Genomic DNA, 17,744 nt, shown 5'->3' on the forward strand with positions numbered 1-17,744 from the left:
CCGCGGTGAATATTCGCGCGCGGACAATGCATCGCCAGTGTATAAACGCTGTACACACATCATGTTGAGGTGTCGCGGTCCGAAATGATTGTGTCGGACCCCGTTTGAGAGCTATGATTGATTTAATCCTGTGATGCACAGATACGCGAATTTATAGAGTATCTTCTTCCCCTTCTTGTTAGAGGAAAATTAGGAATGAGATGCATACATATCTGTACTATTTAATAAGTAGAGATAAATTGGAGAAGAGATTTGCCGTTGTTTGTCAGATAGATGAAATAAACACGATAGAATTTTCTGCTAATTTGTTATTTTCGACACTCTGTTCTGACTAAATATTTGAACTCACGAACTTACAAGTGGAGGCTTCATTTACAAATTAATTTAACCGGGACAATATTTAGATTATAACACTTTAGTATTTGGGAATATTATTTAATCATACGAAACAGGATAAGGCAAATGAATGACGAAACAGAAGATATAAAACATGAGATTTTTATTTGAATCCAGCACAAAGCCTGTAGTTCACTCTTGCGTGGCTCCAAAAATATATTCTAAAAAATAAAATATATATTTTTTTAACATGTACCTATCTTGAAAACAGGCACGCAACGCGATTCGCTTCAAACAATATCCTTGTTCGTGTAGGTAATACGTAGGTACCTGGTGTTGTAGTCGTGTGGTAAAAACAATTAAAAATGAACGCAGCAACAGAGGATTGACGAGAACGAGTACGCTTTTGCAAAAAGGGGTCTGCTTGAAACTCTTTGGCGTATTTTTGCCAGGATACTTTGACAACTTACGTTTGTTCTCAGCGTCAAAGCAAGCGAAAGGTAGGGGAGAGCGGAGACAAAAGTAACATTTTTTGCTTTTGGCCTAGCCTACAATTACTTTTATATATATATAAATGACAATTATGCCTTAAGATAGTATGTTTCTTGGTCTATCATTTGAGCCCAGAATCAGCCTTAAGTGATAAGTAGTTAAAAAGTTATGGCAATTTTCCGCAGTGACTGTCATTGTTACTTTTGTCCTGCAGGGGTAGGACGAAAGTAACATTCGGTGGGGGTGAAAGTAACACTAATTATTTTGAGGAGAATTAAGTAAAACACTTCTTCCAACGCAAAATAGGATTTTTTATTATAAAAAACGATAGAAAAAAACATTTAAGTACACATATTTTAACTAACAATAAAAAAAAAAAATTTTAAATAACGAAAGGTAGAAAGCATAACCAGTATTGGACATTTCTTTGGTATTGTGTATTTAGTTGAATGATAGGTATTAAATTTTACATACACCGAATTAAAATTATGACATACGTAGTGAAGATCACCCATGGTCCAGTTTGCGTGGGACTAACCCTTAAAATCTAGACATTGATCCACTTCTCTCTCGAACAGCTTTCACTGAAAGGTTCCAAACAAACCAGACATAGACAAGCATTATCATCTGAAGAATTCCTATCCTGTATGCTATTTTTCTCGCCCGAGTAACATGTTACTTTCATCCCCATAGCGACGTGTTACTTTTGTCCCCAGCCATGTTTTTCAGAATAGAATTGTTATAACATACAAACTATACAAGACTTGTTGAAATCAAGTACAGGATCTTATAAAGGCATTATCTAAGAACGCTCTAGCAAATAATTGGTTTAATATCTATAGTTTAACTAAGAATATTAACAAAAAAAAACAAAATAGAAGAAACTTACCTGAATGATCTAAATAACAATTTTAGCTTGCCCACAGTATATAATTTGTGTTACTGTTCAGCGTCACTCAGTACAATAAAAGAGACACTATACATATGTAACTGTGTAAAGCAAACGTTTTGGAAATGTTTGTGGAAGAGGGGAGAAGGTGCGTTACTTTCCTAACGCCGTTACGTTTGTCCCCGCTCTCCCCTACGCACAGAACCACTTTCCCAAAAATGATTTTACGCATACAATACTGTCTAATTGCGTCAGTTATTTATCGCGACGAAGAATATTTGTGTCCTTCTGAGGAATCACAATTCCTTTCTCAAAATACCTTTATAAAGTTAAAATCATGTGTTTGAGAAATTTTTTAACCAGATTATTTTCCTGTAATAAATATTTTGAATTCTGCTTAAAATGGAATATCACTTACAGGTAATTTCATCGTGTCCTTTCATTAAACTTTCCACCACTTAATGACGAGTTATACGATTCCACCTATCTAATTTCTATCGCCAGCAATTAGACAAAACACTAGGGAAGCGAGGAACCCATCGATATCGTGATGGTCCCCACAGATCTACAGTCGCCAGCTCGTGTCGCGATCTCTTTCGTAATCTCGACAGGCCATTCCGCTTGATTGGATTCACAATTCAATTATCGTGAGTCCTCGCGACTGGCGATCGATGGAGCCATGCAAACGAGCCCTATTGCTCCTCTGCAAAACAAACAGGTAGACACTGTCTACCATATCGTAGAAACAGGGACCAAGTATTCCAGTTCTCGTCAATCAATTGTGAATCCAGCGATAGGAATCATTCCACGATATATTTCTAATGAAACCAGTCTTCTCCATTTTCTCGCCTCTCCTGATTCTTTCGACAAATATTAACGAGTTTCTACTGTTGGAAAAATAGTCGGAAGTTAATTTGAATCAATGACTTTTTCATGTGCTGTAGTAATTAATATTTCAGGAATCAAGTATTTTTGGAATAGTACCTTCCAAGCTATGTTTTGGAAGGCTAAGTGTAAGATATACGATAAACAATTAATATTGTATTATTTAAAGTATTTTTGTAAATAAAGCAAGTCGTTTTCCATCGTATTCTTAATTTTCCTTCCCATACTTTAATATCGTATTATCGTAGAAGGTATTTTTTAGTAATGTGTGAAGGTATGTTTAGTAATGTAATTTTAAGTAATCTTCAAGCGATCTACTCTGCACGACAAAACTCATATTTGCCTGAACACCCTCCCTTCGTCTAGTGACTCTCCAACTATCACTGCACTCCTGAATCACCTGACTTCGTGAACCTCCTTCTGACACAAATACAAAATATTCTGGACACGCAAACGGCCACTGGATCCGCTTCCACTCTACATTATGTACAATGCATCAAATTTCTCTGATGAAATCTATATATTCTCCATTCAATCATGCTGCCTAGTGATTAAATTGTTAATTTAATGAGGATAAAAATGATGATTCTCATCTCGAACTGAAAGTCTTCTAGAAACACCTTCCCAGAAATTCTAAAAATAAAATACATTTGAATCATCAAAATAATTCCAAGCATTGTTCACATCACAATTCCCTTCTTCTTGCTGGTGTTTCACCAAATCAATATTCTCCGCTTGTGTTTGTCAACAGTTTCGGCAAAGTAGAAACCCTGGTACACATTACGCAGCCATATTTGCAAGGGACTATTTTCGGCCGTAGTCGTTCAGACGCAATGAATAATGAATTCTACCAACATAGCTTTAACGACGAAATCTGATCGCTTAAAAAGTTCAGTAAAAAGTGCACCCAGAATACTTGAAACACCACAGAAAAAGCTCGCGACAAGTACCTGCACTACATACCCTCTATAGCAACTGTCATAAACGTTCTTCGATAAGCGAAACCTGCCGTTTCTGTGATTCCCCCGCGATCACAGATTGCATCGGGCCAAGTGAAATAAAAGTTTTTTAAGATCATCCCCGTTCAGGATTTGCACGCCAAGTTACGTGGATACGTTTCCAGGCGATATCAAAAACAAGGCAGGAGGGTAAGAAACGCGGGGAAGGAAGAAGAAACGAAGATGGAGGGGGGCTGGAAAAGAAGAGGAAGCGGAAAGGGGGAGAACAATTCGGAGATTCGCGGCACTAAAATTTCACGACTACGCTGTGGCAATTTCTGCTGATCGAGGGGGTGGCACTGCTAGTTCCTTGTCTACTCCTGGCGTTGAAGCGGGCCGGGAGATTTCGTGAGGCCATCGAGAATCAACGGTCGGGAAAATGAGTGCCATCTCTTCCGGAACACGCACCGAGAGGATCCACGAGGAATTCACGAGAAGGCCAAGTGACGAAATTCCGTGACTTACGTACTCGCGGGGAAAGTTCCGCGGGGCCGCGGGAAATTTCTTCGAGGAAAATCCCGTCACCTCGTTGGACCCTGTAATCTCTATACGAAATGGATCGTGGCGGCATTTATGGCGGTTAGCAGCCAGGGAATTTAAGATTAAAAAGTTTCTTGTAGGGGTACCACTGTAGGTTCCTATATCTTCTGTCTGGCATTCTCTTGCAAGATATTCTGTTCGCGATTATAGTGGTTTAATTAACATTGAGATGGTATTTTGATGACAGAAACTTGAAGACTTCGAACTGTTGATCGAGAAATGAATTTTAAGAAATTCATCAAGATCCAAGTCAGACCTGAGCACCTTTGAAATATTATTTTCAAGTATTGTTTGTGAATAGCTAATGTGTGTAGGGGAGACCGGGCAGATTGTAACAAAAAAGGTTTCACAGTTTTTCTCGAAAGTATTTTCCTCAATCAGGTGTTACGTATGTGAAATTTTCCCATACGACGCTCTCAACCGTTTTTCGAGGTCGCGTTTGCGAAGGGAAAACACCCTAAAATCCTTTCGCTTTTCACACACCACAAATGGGGGTGATGATCTCGACTAGGGTTGGGGCTATTCGAATATTTTACTAGTATTCGAATGCTACGAATAAACTACGAATATTTGAGTATTCGAATGTTATTATTCGAATACTACTCGAATGTTATTATTCGAATACTACTCGAATGTTATTATTCGAATACTACTCGAATACTGATGTATTCGAATAGTATGGTGTGAAGTGGGTCAAAGTTAGCTTACAAGATTTTACCCTGACAAATGAACCTAAAGAACTTGATTTATAATTCACACCATACTATTCGAATACATCAGTACTCGAATACTTAAATATTCGAATAGTATTGTGTTATCGAATACTGATGTATTCGAATACTATTGTTTTATCGAATAATGATGTATTCGAATACTATTCGAATATTTAAGTATTCGAGTACTGATGTATTCGAATAGTATGGTGTGAATTATAAATCAAGTTCTTTAGGTTCATTTGTCAGGGTGAAATCTTGTAAGCTAATTTTGACCCACTTCACACCATACTATTCGAATACATCAGTATTCGAGTAGTATTCGAATAATAACATTCGAATACTCAAATACTGATGTATTCGAATACTTAAATATTCGAATAGTATTCGATTACTTGGATATTCGAATAGTATTCGATTACTTGGATATTCGAAATATATTCGCCAAATAATTGACCAACTGAAGTATTTGAATATTCGAATACCGAAAAATTCGACAAATAGTCCCACCCCTAATTTCAACCAACTGGATCACGACCATGGGAACGGGAGTGACGCGACGACGACCCATACGGATTTCCTTATATGGAGATTTCTAACGAAACCCCACTCATTTTTGGGACTATATAAACCCTTTGGTTTCAACCATCTTCGGTTCAACGCTATACAGTCCCGCGTAGAGTCACGTCGTGTCACGCTCATACAGAGTTGGTTAAATCTAGTAAGATCGGGCTAGAATCCCCGTGAGAATCATAGTTAACCTCATAGAATCCGCGAGTCCGGTTTATATTCAAGACATAAACAATATGTGGCTTTAATTGAAAGGGTCCAGCATAGGTTCCTTCGGCTAGCCATGAGGGCAAGTGGTAGCCCTATGCAGTTCTACGAGCATGATTACAGTCATGCATGCCCTGCAGAGGACAAGGCTCGCCTCCCTTAGTGACTGTAGGGTCTGTTCCGATCTATTATTTTTATACAAGGTCATTTACGGACAGATTAACTGTCAGGAGCTTATGGCATTGATCCGGTTTCATGCCCCAACAACGGTCATTGCGCCCGAGATCACTGTTTGAATCGATGGTTCCAAAATATCATTACTATACTGCTGATCCTATAAATCGGGCTATGGATGAAGTTAATCAGTGCCCTTCTGACATTGATCTGTTTTCGGCCTCGCTGGATTCGTTACGGAGACAACCGTTAAGTCGATGCATTAGCAAAGCATAGTATATTACCTTTGGTGCCGTTAAGTATCTTGTTGTAAGCAGACTGTTTTGTTTTGTTTTGTTTTCTTTTATATTATTTTATTTTGTTCGTATTTATATTTTATTTGTCTTAATGTATTTCTCTGTTAACACTTTGTACTTTAAAGGGTTTTTCCCGTCGAAATAATAATAATAATAATAATAATATTCTATTTGGCACATTGAAATAGTGCGTCAACCCCGTGCAATTTAGTGGTAACTTACACTATTTATTTAATTAATTAACCACGACACATACATTTGTACAATAATTGATTATTGAATATACGAATGGTGTTCACGTGTAAATCGAGTAGATTTCGTTAAACCCATCTTTTACCCAGCGATCCTTATAATATTAATAGCATATACCAACCGATACAACTTTACCGCTCGAGTTGTATCAAACATTAATTAAGCGTTACGAGGTATTACTAACATTTCCCGCGACTCCCTGATTTCGCATCAGGTTCGTTCGCACCTCTCACCAAAACAAGGAATCTTCTTCAACCCAGCGGCTCCCCGACTTCGCATCGGGTTCGTCCATGAAACCTCACCCACCTACGGCTCCTTGATTTTGCATCAGGTTCGTCCGTAACCTACAGCTCCCTGATTTCGCATCAGATTCGTCCGTATCCTACAGCTCCCTGATTTCGCATCAGGTTCGTCTGTAAGTCAACCATCCTCCGAACAGCTCCCTGGTTACGCACCAGGTCCGTCTGTGAATAATCCAACCTCCTAACAGCTCCTCGACTACGCGTCGGGTTCGTCTGTGGACATCATCCCAGTGACTCCTCGATTTCGCATTGGGTTCGTTCACAACTAATCACCTTCCTGCGGCTCCCTGATTATTAAAGTCAGGTTCGTCCGTGTTTGACTCCATTCCTAGAGGCTCCCCGATTTCGCGTCAGGTTCGTCCGCCCTCTAACTAACAAACTCATAAACCGTATTCCTTGGGAAATAACCTTCTCGCCGGCCTCTCGCGTTGCCGCAGCCCCGGCTCGTAACACAGGAAATAATTTGCGTGCCTTACTACGTATTTACATATCTGGTGAACTCGTGGAGTGTAAGTACGTGACAACATCTTGGACACTTAGACATCTGGCTTCATCTTAAACAAATCTGAACCTCTGTTACAATGTGCCCCTCCCAGTCCGGGGTAAAAAGTAACACCATGTGGGGTAAATTGTAACACATTTGGTTTACTTATTTAAATACAAATATGAACACAAATAAATATATCTAAAAAATATAAATGAAAACACAGATCATTATTAAACATTTGATATTCATGAGTTAACCAATCATTGCTTAGTCATCTGATTCTATTAAAATCTTCTTCTTCGCTTTCTTTACTTTTTCCTTCATACTTTTATCCTATTTTTTGGATTCTCGATTGTTCGGTAAGGTGCCCTTTTATGCACAATTATTATTATTTAGTCTTATTTATTAAACGGGATTTCCTATGGTATACAAACGACAAAGAAGACAAGTTCAATGTACAGAGTCTGAGCACTACTAAGCAATAATTAATACATAAGTGAGCATACTACTTATACCTAAAATGATAAACTAAGTAACAACGTGTAGGTCCATAATATTCCTATAAGGTAGCGTCTTAAACGAATTCAGGGAGTCCAGAAAGGGGTCCATACAGCTGAAATATTGGTTCAAAATAATCATCGCTCTATTAACAGGGTCGCACGCATAATACCGATAGTTCGGTAGCCTGGAGACAAAGAGGGGCCTTGACCGCAAGTTCCTCACCGGAGCATTAAACATAACCAAGTTACCCCTGTATCTTTTGAACGCATAAATTGCCGAAGCTAAAATTTTATATTTGGCGTCTTTCCACACCTCTCGTAATACCCGCCAAGTTTCATCTCGATCGGCCACCTTTCGGAAGTACAGCCGAAGGTTAATATCCTCATAATTTAGTGTAAACAACTATGTAAGTAGTTTTTAACACTTCTGGAGCGACACCACATAAAACGCGATGAAAACCAGTAAATAACAAATTAAATTCCCACAACCGATCGAATAGGGTGATATGAAAGAACTGAGATAGAGTAAACAATAAATCTTCAAAGTAAGCAATAAAAACTTTAGCATAAAATCTAAAGACAACACACCGATTGCCAGCTTCTGTAACGAGCGACACAGTCATAATCCGAAATTCGATGGAACTCGGCCTTCCTAAAGTGGTAATGATGCACAGCCACCGCAACGTGATCCCCGGTCACGGAGAAAGCGAAAGATCTAACGAGCTTTCCTGATAATCGCCATCGGCACTAATACGCCCCCGTGCCGTTACATAATGCCCGGTCGCCGATAATTAATTAGACAGGCGTTCCCGTGCGCCGGGCCCGCGTGAAACAAAGAAATCGGCCGCGTATCCACGTGTTCGCGGCGCGGGGGTATAAAGTATAACCTCGCGTGCCCGACAGCAACAGCAGAATGCGATTAATTAGCGGACGTTAATTGAAAGTAACTAGCACGTTTGACGGACGTTAGGACGGGACAGAATTCACCGTGCTTGTGCGCTTAATTTGCTGAAGCTGATCCCGCGAATGCTGGTTTAATTAACGGAATCTGTTTCGAACTGTGATTAGAGTTTCATAACTTCGAGGTATATCTCCCTCGCGTGTGCGTCTGTTCGATCGTGCTTTCGTCGTTCTTCGATCGATATTTTTCGGTACATCGAGTCGACTTTCCTCCGACTAGCGAGCAGCTCACCGATTCTCGTAAAATCAGACGCGAGAGCGTGTGCCGAGGGGTTCGTTGCTCGCCGTATAGGTTCGCGTTAACCCAACATTTGAATCACTTCGGCTGGTGTGAATTTTATAAGGTGCACCGTCGCCTTATCGTCCACTCGCGGATAGCCAGTTATCGTCACCGTTACAACGGCGTAACATCCGCGTTTTTACGGTCGACCGCGTGCACCACTGACAGCTGCACTTCTCTCAGCACGAAATGAAACGCTGTAAAAGCGTAATGGACGGTCGGGATTATTGTTCGGTGTGCTGCGTGGAAAAATCCTTCTGTTTCTTTGTTTTCTTTGAGTTGTTAGCTCTTTGTGTGGAAGAAATGTATGAAATTTAGTAATTACTCGCATCCCTTCACTGACAAAATGTTTGGGGTGTGTTAGAGTACACCTGTAATTTGTATCCTCCTGTACACTCCTCGCGTCTTCTTTGCCAATACTTCAAAGAAGAATACTAGAATGAATAGTAGGGGAAAGTGGGGCAAGACGGGGTAGTTAAGGTTTGATGATGAATAAAACACAGATTTTCATAATCAACTAATCAATTTTATGTCTGAATCATTCTTTGGTAATAAGTCTTTCAGTTTAACTGTGAATCAACCTAAGTTTTACAGGTTTAAATGGAATAGGGGTAAAGAGTACAGTGGTTGGCCACCTGACAGTGTTTGGCCCTATTTTGAGAAATGAAAAAATATAAAGAAATATGAATGTTGTGCTTTTTTTAATGAACATATTCATATTCTTTGTACTTTTTTGCTTCGAATGTAATCAATATTTCTCCACTCATTATATACTGTGATTATATTTAAACGCAGATAGGAGACTCGGCTTTACAGCTTGAAAATTACAGCGATTCAATAAAAAAATCATAAGAGTACAGTTGAAAGTTTTCGAATATTTTAATGTATTTGTGTTATCTGTATCTCTCATATTCTGTATAAATTGATAAATAACGGTGAAAACTTTATAAAAAAATTATTTATTTGTTAAAATTATACATATATTATGAAAATTACAGGAGGCCAACAACTGTCATATGAATAATGTTGAATAGCAATAATTGGCCGGGCTGCCGGCAAGTATTTTACAACCATGATAACGTTAAAACAGTTATTGGCCCCCTATTCATTAGCGGTATTCAAACGGTAATTTTTAAAAAGGATTCTACATTTACATAATTATAGTACAATTAAATAAAAAGGAGAAGTAATATTATGTATGTTACATTATATAGTTATATTTTAAGTTTCTTGTGATTTGAATTTTAATTGGTGTATTCAAATTCAATTTGATTATTAAATTTATTTAATTAAATTGGGATTAAAAATGAAATTTTATTGAATTAATTGGATAAAGCAGCAAGAGAAAAACATTAAAAAAGAGAAAATCAGTAACAAGGAGAATACTATTCAAAATAAAAGAGCGAAACCAATAATTATAAGCAATGAAAGATGCCCAAAGAAAGTATACCTTGTCAGAGATATTAACTGATAAAATATAAGAATAAATATATTTATTTATGTTTAATAAACACATACATCATACATAAGATATATCCATTTTTATTGAATAATTTTAATCCCATTTCTATCATCAAATCATATAACATTTTCTTTTAGGTTGTATTATGTGTCAAATAGCGGCCAATCACTGTCGAACCGATCGGACAACTACTGTCATGACCATGCCAATAACTATATTTCTTCGTAGTCAACACATTTTTTGTATATTTTTATACATTCTTGATTTTTTTTATAAACTCTATTTATTTTTAGATTATTAGGGGTTTTTCGTACTTATTTATATTGATTTCCATTTCAAATTTACTAAATTCACATTTATAATTCGATATTTATGTGACACTCTTACTTAAGTGGCCAACCATTGTATTCTTTACCCTAAATAAAAAAATTCAGAAAAAGTCTTTCTCCCCATCTTGCCCCACGGGTGGGGTACCAATAAAAAAACAGTACAAATAGAGTATAATTACTTTATATATATATATATATATAAAGTAATTATTTATTCGGTTGACAAAGGAGGCACACATGTATGGCTTCGTCGTTCTCATCTCCTACATCAACACAGGAGAAATGAGCCCATTTGCCACATATTTGGCAGCTTATCCACCTTTCCACAAGGGAATCAGTTGTTTTGGACTAATTAATAGAAAAGAAGACTTGGTCCGTCTTCCATCTGTAGTTTTTAACCACCCTGGGACAATGAGAAACTTTGATTTTTATTTCAAGGTTTGTGAGGGGCATGCTGGGGTAACTCTCATTTTCATTACCCCATCATGCCCCTTCTCGTCTCACTACAATCATATGAACACTACCTGAAACATTATTTACAAAAGTATAAAATAACATACGTACCTTATAGCCAGCTAAATTCTGCCTCAGAAACTCATACATGTAACGGAGATCTTCTACATTATTATATCACTGTTACGGGTGCTAAAAATAAGGATAAAGTAAGGAAGTCCCAATAAATTATAAATTCTGATCTAACTTCGTCACGCGTCCACATGTTTCATTGATTCGCTGCTCACTGACGGCGCCGATAGCGACGCATCTAACGCGTATGCTCAATTTTAATTAGTGCGTTTGTATCACGAGATACAGGGGGTACCCTGTCTTGCCCCACCTTCCCCTAACTAAGTAGGACTCCGTTCTCCTTGACATGAATAGACGCAAAATAGACTATATGAATTTTCGAGTCCTCCAAGAAACGTCAAAAGCATTCCAACGAAAATATGCGATAACACATTTCAACTAATTTTCGAATGTACGATCTTCTGAACTCCGCCATCAAATTCCCAGATTTCATTAATAAGGGGGTACAGGACTACTGGACAAGTAAAATCGATGGTTTCTTTTGTGCTCGATTGCTAAGGTACCAAGTAATCATCATACATGTACTTTTTACAGTTTATTGTGGACGCGTTTCCGAGTAATTACCAAAGAAAATTGTCGGGATATTCAAATTTGTTGAAATTATTAAACGCTGAAGATGATCCTGTGTAGTGCGCAGCTGTAGGCGGTGTGCGTAGTATCAGGTGAACCAATCATCTGAATGCAAAATGCTTTGGGGTGAGTAATTTCTACACTAAAATCTACAGCATGGAATTTTACCGGTACATTTAAACGAAAATTGTGAAAGTTACAGACGAATCGATTTTTCACCACATTTTTATGGGAAAAAGTTGTCTTTAATCGTTTATAAAATTTTTTACAAACATCCAATAATGATGCGAACATTCCATGCTATAGAGGAAGGAATTCTACACTTCCAGTTAAAATTTCAAGTGAAAATATTTATTCGTTCCAGAGTTATGATGTACACGGTATTTCAAAATGTAATTTCGAGATAAACGGCTTTAAAGTCCCCTACGCCAATACCGCTCTGCGAGGCCGTTACTGGACAGTGCACTCAATTACGATCAGCGCTTTAATTTCCGTAATTATTCGAATTTCCCCCTGAAACCTTCTTGTAAATGTACGCCAAGGATGACACTTTCAGAATTAATAATAATAAGAATATCGATTTTTCGAGATTTCAATAGTTCTGTATTCCCTTAAGGCAGGGGTGTCAAACTAGCGGCTCGTGAGCCGCAGTGGCTCCTTCTCCTCTTCGCCTGCTCCGTAGAGCAGTAAGAGAACGGCCCCCTCCACACCTACTTCACTCTGATGAATTTCTCCTCCAGGTGCCGCACTCTTTCCCTGCCGGGTCTCGTGCAACGCCTGGAGAAAAATAAATGGGGGAACCGGCTGACCGGGGGCCCGACTCGTGCGGCTCTCGGAGTGGGGAAGTTCGACACTCCTGCCATAAGGGGACCTTCTAGGCCCAAAAAATAGGCATTCGGATAGAGACGAGGCGCCACCGTCGGCAATTGTACTAACTATTATACATATAAAAATACTTCTTTCGGTTTCTTACTTCCTTCTTCTTCTTGTATTACATTTTCTGCTTGTACAATCACGTTTTCTGTAAATTTGTCTTGCACATATATAATGTAATACAAGAAGAAGAAGAACGAAGTAAGAAAGCGGAAGAAGTATTTTTATATTATAATAGTGTATATATATATATAAACATTCATAGTAATTATACCTCATATCAGACTGAATAGTAGTGTGGTTTAATCTGGTATTCCAGAGTTGCCTATTTCTAACACATTATTTAGAGATTAATTAAAAGAAAACTACTATATATAATTTAATGGGACTTTCTGCATTGTATTAAGGATGTCTTAAATTATAGAAATATTTTTTTTGTAATTAATTAAAGTCAAGGCGTCAAAAAATTGATCCAAATCGGTGGGACATGTATCTCCAAAAGTTATTATCCGATTCAACTGAAACTTTATTATTTTGAAGAATATACTTCTGGCTAGGGGAGGAAACCAGAACAAATTACAAAATTAACACTTTATTAGAAAATAACGACACTTGAAGTTTGAAATCACTTTTTCCCTATAGTTTTCATCCTTACAACGCCTTTGAAGATTATAAATTTTCAACTGTTTATATTTTTTCTGGTATCCCCCCCCCCCTAGCCAGAAGTATATTCTTCAAAATAAAAAAAATTTCAGTCGAATCGGAAAATATCTTTTGGAAATACAGGTCCCACCGTTTTGAGAACACTGTTTCGAGAAAAGCGCGTTTAAAGTTTTACGTGGGCGCCGAGTGGCCGGTTGTCGCCCATGCATTTGCCGCTACTCAAATGCCTATAACTTCGGGAATTTTACGAATTTCGACAAATCCTTTTAAACACGTATTTCTAAAAGGTTGAATATTCGAAAAAAGAAAAAAATATAATCGACTTCTAGACCGGAAGGTCCCCTTAAACCATTTCAGTAGTACACCGACGAGTGCCAGAGATTTCTTCATTTTCTCCTGAATTTCATAAACGCTTGGGCGTTGCAAAAAAGGCCAGCATTCTACCGGGACAAACGTCGAATTTCCCTGTGACCAGGCGTTCAAAAATTCTGCCTCGCGAGGATCGTGGAGGTGACGTTACGCGGGGGAGCAGAGGGCGAGAGCGGAGCGTGTCGCCCAGGAATTCCACCGATATGTCCCGACGTCGTTCTTCGACTTTCAGCGGGTGGAGAAAATATTCCATCGGAGAATGGGGCCGGAGGGTGGCTAGATCGAAAAAGAGCGGCAACCGTGTCGCGTGGGTGGGGTAAGGGGATAAAGGACCAGGAGATTAACGCATCGATTAGTTCGAACACGGCGGGACACTCTTCGGCACTTTGGCGCCGCGTGTGCGCCCCGTTCTTTTTATTATTCGAAAAGCTCCTCTGCGCTGAGCCTCCATCCAGCTAAACCGACGGGATCGAATACTCGTAGACAGCCAGCCACCGTTAGGCCGAATTTTCTCTCTGCTATTTTCCGCCCTAGACTTGTTGGTTCGGAGAAATCTGACGAAAATCCCGGGGTATTTTAAAAAGCTCCTTCTGGCTCGATTTCGATGGAACTCGATGGCCGATGAGATTTCCTTGGCCGCGGAGGAATTGGATTTCGAGCTGGATTTTTTCTGTTTTTTCAACGGACGGATTAGTGGACCGGAAGGTGTAATTAAGGCAATCTTCCGAGTTATTGGAGAAGACCGCGGATCGATCAGTGGTGTATAAATATTTCGAAGAGCGACGTCAAGGTTTGGGTTTTGGGTTCAGCTAAAGGGGGAGTAGATAGGAAGTGCATTCAGGATTTATTTGTGTGGATCGTTGCTCGTGTTTGGATAAAGTATTGCTTATTGTATTGTTGCGTGTGTCATATATAAATTCCAGGGGAAGTATTAAATATATGGTAGGGTTATAAATTACTGTTTATTGCAATGCTTTGGAATGGGAATAAAATAATGGAAGCAACTTTGTTTTATACGTCCTGTTCTTTCTTTAAGATTTTTAATTCAATTGCCTGAATAATGAAATTAACTTCTAGAATATTAATCCTACGTAATCCAAATTCTAAAAACTAATCATCCACCGAACAGCTAACGTTTCGATGCACAGACAGCAAACTACCTCGATACTTTCTCTAAAAACTAACCGACGCCTTTTCCAGTAAATAAATATAAATAACTGTTCCACGATGTGATTTATTCCCAAGACACTTTGTATCAAAGAATAAGAAGTTTAATTATCGATCACAGGACCATTTCCTCCACGCAATGGAAAGATCGAGCATCGATGCGGCATTTCGTCGAACAACGAATTCCATTACCATCGAGAGCTCGAGTCGAACGAGAAATGAAGCATTCTCGTTTTGCCGCGACTGCCGTCGCGTACAATATGCTCGCCCCGCACTTTCGGCCGGATATACAAAATCAAAAATTCATTTTTATTTAATCGCTTCGCAGACCGCCAGAACTTCCCGGTCGAACGCTTATCGCTTGACGTTCTCGCCGGGAAACGAGTTTCGAGCGTATTTTCGCGTGGTAATCTGTTTCGCGGCAAAACGCGATTTTAATGCATGCCCGCGAAATCGCGGCATAATAACCGGGGATCGAAAGAGTTCTAGAACTTTTTAATAAGTTCTATTTAAAACACGAACCGTCAAACTTTTTTTAAAAAAACGTTCTCACATTATAAGTTCCCATGAGAATCGACAAAGAAATGTTCTTGAAAATAAAAGTTTTAGTTGCAATAGAACTTATAAAATACAAAAATAAAAAATGTTGTGCAACGGGAACAAATATTTTGTTCATCGATATTAAAAAGTTTTTAATTGTTGTAAATACTATTCAATGAATAGTACTACAACAATATTAAATTATTATTATTATTACAGTTCAATTGATATTCTGAATGTGTTATTTATTTGTAATATTTACCTACGTAAATAATTTCTACGTAGATGTTATACAATTTTTATGTATTTCGGTTCATGTAAGTTATAAAAAAATGTTATTTAGGTATTATTCTTGACAAGTTCTCTTTTCTGTTAAATTACACTGCTTAAAAAACTATTAATTACTTTTAGTATGATTTTCGTAGCTTTTATTAAATAAACATATGAAGAATGTGATATTATATTGTTAAATAAAACTAATACCTAATATTTTAGCACTTTTCTTTATCTTATGGAACCTTTATTAATAAAGATTCTAATATAACTTGTTTCTATGGAACTTTTATTATACAGATTCTAAAATATCTGTTTTATGAGAACACTTTTTAAAGAAATTCCTAAGGGTAACATTTGTTTCAATAAAAATTCCACGACAACAGATATTTTTTTAAATGAAACATATAAGTTCTGACAGATTTTTTTAAAAAACCAAAGAAAACTGTTTATTTCCACCTCTGATAATAACTCAACGAGAATTCGCGCGTCCAAAGAAACTCATTAACAGTTTCACTTTTTGATTCGATTAAATTCTGCTAAGTAGTTGGTCATGAACAATATTTTGCGAATGTAGACCGGTTTTACCTTTTAATTGATACAAACATTGCGGTGAAATTCTGTTTTCTTAAACGTTCGTGAATATGGAGGCTGTTGCGAGGAAATCGCTATGGATTTTGATAAAATAGAGCAATTTTTGATTAAGATAGTTCCAGAATATGCTACTAAATTCGAGAATTCTTTTAAATTTCGCCCAAAACTAATTTCGAGTACAAGAAACTCTTGTACAAAGTTTAAAATCGATTTACCACATAGTTATCGAGAAAATGTTAATTAAAGTTGATGCATTTTACCACAGTGGCAAATGGCAGAGTCGATAAAAAGAGGGTTATAGTTGCAGTTTTTCTTCTGAAATAGGAAAACTATATTCAAGAAGTGTACCAAAATTGGCAAAAAAGTACAGCGAAATGTCACGAAATGAATTTATTAATTTCTGCGAAACTGACCACGTGGCTTCTTCGTAAATGCCCATAAAAAATAGGTTTACGTGCAAATTTTCTGACATTTTGGTTATAAAAGACGCTCCGAAAGTATGCGACGTTGTCAGATCTGCTGCTCCAATTCACTACGCTAACCAATTTACTATTCTATTTTCGTATTACAATTATTCATATTAACATTGAACTTTTTAAAATATATATACCTACATGATGTTAAAAATTATTATAATTATTTATATAGTATCATACTACTTTATATTTATCGTTTATTACCCAACTCTAATTTTACTAACGTAGGTGGTTAGGAACTACTTTAAGTCTTTTAAATATGAAGAGTAAGGAGAGAAGCAAGGAATGTCACAAAACAGCTTTTTCGAGGAAATAAAGTTTTAATACCTACCTTAGTACATCAGTAAAGAATAAGGTTCAATGAACTCAACTGTATTGTTCACAACATGAACAATTTATACTGTAATTAGGCATAAGGAAGGAACTGAGCGAAAAACATTCGTTTTATATTTTTCAAGTGGAACACTACAGAATACTGTAATAAAATAAATGTCCACTTCTATCATTATGAAACCAAGGATGTTGACACAGTGACGTTCGAGGGCTCCTGACATAGTGCAAGCTCGCAGTAATCAGAAATACATAGTGCAAGTAGGAAGACTGGGGACATTCCTTGTTTGGTTCCAGTGAAGGACGGACATTCCCTGATTTTAACCAGTACCTACCTACATCAAATCTTGAACGTTATCTTATGCGAACATTTCTACTTTATAACCCTCTGTGATTCGACAATATAAACGTTTATGAGGAATGCAGTGTCGGGAAAGCAGTGTGTGCAGAAATCTGCAGAAACCCAAGAAATATTGTGGCTTACAACGTCTGCAAAATGATTACGTGGTCAAATAAAAAAGAACTGGAAGAAACGGTGTACCGAGGAAAGCGTATACAGTGTCTGAGCCCGGCAATTTGCGAGTTAAAGCGAAAATGTCGAGAAATAAGAGGCGAAGCTCTGGGTGGGCGGA

General features: G+C 37.7%; 1 protein-coding gene across 3 annotated transcripts in view; it reads right to left on the reverse strand.

Moving 5' to 3' along the window:
- Nucleotides 1-17,744, reverse strand: part of LOC143372797 (lachesin) — a 562,432-nt gene that overhangs the window by 375,574 nt on the left and 169,114 nt on the right. The gene's annotated exons all lie outside the window — the stretch shown is intronic.

Source organism: Andrena cerasifolii, chromosome 9 (assembly GCF_050908995.1).
Source record: "Andrena cerasifolii isolate SP2316 chromosome 9, iyAndCera1_principal, whole genome shotgun sequence".
In the NCBI taxonomy this organism is placed as follows: Eukaryota; Metazoa; Arthropoda; class Insecta; order Hymenoptera; family Andrenidae; genus Andrena; species Andrena cerasifolii.